Source organism: Phallusia mammillata, chromosome 6 (genome assembly GCF_965637545.1).
Source record: "Phallusia mammillata chromosome 6, kaPhaMamm4.hap1.1, whole genome shotgun sequence".
Lineage (NCBI taxonomy): Eukaryota > Metazoa > Chordata > Ascidiacea > Phlebobranchia > Ascidiidae > Phallusia > Phallusia mammillata.
This window is the reverse complement of record NC_137257.1, coordinates 1698749-1703849: the sequence shown is the minus strand read 5'-3', so window position 1 is coordinate 1703849 and position 5101 is coordinate 1698749. Positions and strand designations below refer to the sequence as shown.

The window sequence follows — 5101 nt, the reverse complement described above, 5'->3', positions numbered from 1 at the left end:
GTCGGCCGCGCAGGGACGATGGCCGTTCCAACGTTTTTTCAGAAACCTTTTTTGATTGCATGCCGAAGCATTCTAACACCGGTTGCGTGCGAGAGATCAACGAAGATTTATCCACAGATTGCTTGCGCTTATATTTTGAGCTTTCGTTTTCCCTCTTTCATCAACGAAAATGTGTGCGAGCCCCTTTTTTCTATCCTTTTATTTCCCGTTAGTAAGACCAGTTCTTGGGGGGTGTTGTGCCTTTTTACATCAGCCGGACAGGTCCTTATTATTGTATGTTTCTTTATTTTTCGTCGCGTTAACCATGCGAACCGCCATCGTCTAGTTTTACAATGCGGAGAATTAACGGTTAGAACAGAAGCCAGGTTTTGCTGTTTTTCAATTTCCGTTTGACTTGTCTTCCTGATTACGCTGCTGTTGTGTTTTAGGTAAGCAAAATGTAATTTATCTTCAGCATTTAAAATAACACCAAATGTTTTTTTTTCAGGATTGGATTTCAAATATTGTTGACTACATGGTTTGAAATTTAAAAAATATGGTTCCACAAAAAGCTTGAGGTATTTTGAAATACATAACAAGTTATTATTTTTTGCAGGTTTAACCAATTTGTTTCTTTTTTACAGAAGTATTTTTTGCAGGTATAACCAATTTCTTTATCTTTTACAGAAGTAGTTTTTGCAGGTTTAACAAAATTCTTTATCTTTTACAGAAGTATTTTTTGCAGGTTTAACCAATTTCTTTATCTTTTACAGAAGTAGTTTTTGCAGGTTTAACAAAATTCTTTATCTTTTACAGAAGTAGTTTTTGCAGGTTTAACAAAATTCTTTATCTTTTACAGAAGTAGTTTTTGCAGGTTTAACAAAATTCTTTATCTTTTACAGAAGTATTTTTTGCAGGTTTAACAAAATTCTTTTATCTTTTACAGAAGTATTTTTTGCAGGTTTAACAAAATTTTTTATCTTTTACAGAAGTATTTTTTGCAGGTTTAACAATGTATTTTCTGTTTTGCAGGCTTTTTAAACATTTTTACATGTTTTGTAAAACAATTAAATTTTTTCTTTGTTTTGCAGATTTTAAGGAATATTAGGAAATTTGTTTATCTTTACAGGTTTTATAGGAATAATGTTTTTTTGTGTTTTGCAGGTTTTTAGGGAATAATAGGAAAATTTAATGTCTTTTTGTGTTTTGCAGGAATAATGTTATTGTGTGTTTTGCAGGTTTTTTTAGGAAATAATAGGAAAGTTTAATGTTATTTTGTGTTTTGCAGGTTTTATAGGGTTCATTAAGAAATTTAACGTTGTTGTTTTCTGCAGGTTAAACGTTTTTTTCAGGTTTTAGGGACAAACTGTTTTAGCGTGTCTGGTTATATTTTGTTAAACAGGGTAATTGTTCTTTTTTAAATCTGTAATTGACAGGTTTGTTACAGTTTAGTAGGAAACCGTGTTCTGTAATATTTACTTGAAGTTAAACATGTAGCAAACTTAAAACATGTTACTAACCCTTTCATTTCAGGTTTAACAAATGTGTTTTTCTTTTTCAGCATTCATCTAATAGAAAACCTGAATTTGTTTAAAAAAATAAACATATTTAAACAGATTTAAGTTAATTTTGGATCAAAGCTTTCTTTTCCCATTGACAGAAAACAAACTTTGGTAAGTGACGTCACTATTACCATTGTTCTGAAAAGCATTGTTTGTTGACTTCTAAACGCAGTCTATTTAAAACGCATTTAGTAAGCATATAAAAATACATCGAACATAATGAATGCGGATTAAAACACACATTTTTTCTCTCTTATGTGGTTCGCACGCATGTTATAACTTAAAATGACGTATAACACATCGTCTAAATGAGCGGCTTCATTATTCGCCTTAATTAACTTGAACAAAATCCATCACTCACGTTCCCTGTAAGTTGTAAGCAACAGATTTTTGTTTCAGATATCCTGGCCGACCTACTTGTCCATTCAGCAACAATCAACAGAATCGAAGACAATCGGATCGCACACGAAGTTTAAAGGTAAATTATGTTTTTGTCATTATTGGATTCACCGTATTGTGAAGGAACATAAATGAAACTTGTAGTTTTCACCGTAGTTTAAAACTTGTGACGACAGGCGTGTTTACTGATTTATATTTGTAGAGCTTATTCATCTAGCTGTTAACGTTCAGCCTGTTGTAAGAACATATTTAACTGCAGGTTTCTAACCTTGGTTGTAGCGCCCCCTCTGGACGTTTTGTAAAATTGAGTGAGCGTTACACTAGCCTTTGTTTGTTTTCAATGTGATTTAAAACCTTTTAATGGAAAGCTCTTGTTCAAACGAACGCAAAATGTTTAAAGCTAAATTTCAACTAACAGACCACGCAGCGTATGGGGATCTGTACCATAAGAAAGTAGAGAATTTAAAGCATATTTTTTCTTTCATGTTTTCAGGCACTCAAACACACAGCGTACACACCGAACCACCGACTTCACAATATGCTTTGCAACGTCAAGAAAAACGATCTACCCAACAACAACGCCATCAACACCGCAAGAGATACGATAGTGTTTAACACCACTGTTGAATTTACAAGAGACCAGCTGACCAGGTACAGCTTTTGTGTATTCTTATTTATGTGTCGTATGTACATGCATTGACTTGCGCCCCTTCTGTGCATTTTGTTGAAGTAGAACTAGTATTGTAAAAGCATCGGGCCACTAAATGATAAGCTGCAGACAATGCACACTGTTTCGATCTGTAAGGCCTCATCAGTGCAGCTGGTGGCGAGATATATGCCGGCTAAAAAGCTCTGCCTCGCCTATTCTATCAGATGCCACAACTATTATTGGTGTGCGAAAACGTAAACAATAAGTTATAACCCACGTAGTGCATGAAGATCTGTGTATCATACGTAAGAGAGATTCTAACATATATTTAATTTATTTTTCGGGCACCTACACACAACGCATGCACCGAACCACCGATCCTACTGTGACGTCATTTGGTGACCCCCTCACTGACGCCATCCTCCTCCCTTCCAACGTTGACGTCATCATCAGATATTTGGAAACGTCTAATCTGCGCAAGCACGCCAACAGTAGACCCGTTACTGTTTGACATGTGCGTCACTGTGACGTAGGAAGCATGACGTCCTATCTATCTTCTTGAAGCAAAGTTGCCAAGCACAGAAACTGGTTTCTTTTTGAAAAAATGACAATAAGCAACGATACTGCCAACGTGCTAACGTGTTTGCAAAACGCAAAATTTGTGTAAATTCGCGACAACTAAACTTATTCTTACGTTATTTTTGATTTGAGAACTGAATTGCTATGTTTGTTTATTGTTTAACAACTTTAATCAGTTCTAACGTAAGTGACTCGCTCATTTTGTTTATCTAATGTTTTAAGTCGTTGTCATTGCTGTTACCAACTGTTACACTCTTTCAACGACGTTTATGACATTGGTTCTTAACCTTTTAGGTGTAGTTTTCCATTAAAATCGATCACCAAATTAGAATTTTCCCATTGATATTTTGTGCCATTAGTATCATTAATAGCCAATATTAGTTGTTCGTCTTGTATTGTAGTCATATTTAGGATCTTAGGTCTTCAAACAAACTTAAAACCAACAATTTACATCTGCCGTTTACAATTTCCCTCTAAATGTGCTATAATGGTTTAGAAAATAAAAGTTGTTACTTTACCGTCTGTTTATCCATTGTATCTATTTATTACATAACAATGTTTTTATTCTTTGTTTCTCTTTGTGTATTAAGTATGCAGTCTTGAGAATTATGGCAGATGTTTTACTAATGTGCAGTTTATATTATTTGCTACTTAAAGTCAGTTACAAATGTGTTTGTACCAGTTTACCATTCGTGTTTCAGAGTAACGCTTTTTGCCTTATTTTGCATCGTTGTTCACAAACTGTTTTAAACCTGCATGAATAAAATGAATATGAAAAGACTTCTGTTTTCACTTTTACGCTAATTTACAGTTTTAATTCACCCTACTGATAAAAGCTTGAACCTATGGTTGAATGGATATACATGGAAATATGAATACATTACTTGTTTATTGTTTAAAAAAGATCACTTCTAGGACAAGTATAATTCGGTGGAGCTATAATAACATTTTAATTCACTTCGGACATAATTTGAATTTAACGATACTTGGCGTAACGAGCTTAGTTATTAAATAAGTTTGGGGTAAGAGGTCCGTTACAACTTTAATATTGGCTTTTCGGATAACCACTGGGTCAAATATGATTTAGTGCAGCTAATAACATAGTAACCTATTTCTAGACAAGATTTCAACATACCGGTAGATGACGTAATGAGCACAGTTATAAAATAAGTGCAGTGGTTCTTTAGCTGGGGTGTGAATGGCCCGTTGCTACCAAAAGGTTGGGTATTTCCCCTCGATACACTGCTTTGCTTTATAGTAGAATTATATCAAAGCTATAAACCCAGCTGTTTCACGTATCGCTAATATTGTGAAAAAGGACATTTTTCGAGTATTTTGGTTACTTTAAATTTAGTTTTAACTCTACCACAGTTTCAACACCTGCGCATGTATGTTCAACTCAGCGGTTTCCAAACAGGGATTTGCAAACGATACGTTGGTAGTTAGTGATTGAAGTTATTATGGCAACACTTTCAACGTTATGTCGATCATACCGGTTTCAAACTGGAATATTCCCACAAAAACCCACCTAAAACCGGATTTTTCTTCGATTTTTTTGAACCCTAAAAAGCGAAAAAACGGAAAGGCTATAGGTTTTTTTAAAAAATGGGGTAAAAATTTTCGATTTTCGAAACCGGTTTGGAGGATCGGTAGGAAACAGAAACCGGTCATAACCGTTTGAAACTGGAATATTCCCACGAAAACCCACCCAAAACCGGATTGTTCTTCGATTTTTTGACCCCCAAACAGCAAAAAAACGGAAAGGCAATAGCCTTCGGGTTGTTTCAAAAATCTGGTAAAAATTTTCGATTTTAGAAACCGGTCTAAACCGGTTTGGAGGTTCGGTAGGAGGCAGAAACCGGTCATAACCGGTTTGAAACTGGAATATTCCCACAAAACCCACCCATAACCGGATTTTTCTTTCGATTCTTTG

At 34.8% G+C, this 5101-nt stretch overlaps 1 long non-coding RNA gene across 1 annotated transcript; it reads left to right on the top strand.

Moving 5' to 3' along the window:
- The first annotated feature begins 1524 nt into the window (after window positions 1-1524).
- LOC145232896 (uncharacterized) lies at window positions 1525-3948 on the top strand. Its single transcript, XR_013860945.1, has 4 exons — window positions 1525-1652; window positions 1941-2019; window positions 2434-2591; window positions 3043-3948. It is a non-coding gene; the product is annotated as an uncharacterized LOC145232896 (long non-coding RNA).
- Window positions 3949-5101: the final 1153 nt, after the last annotated feature.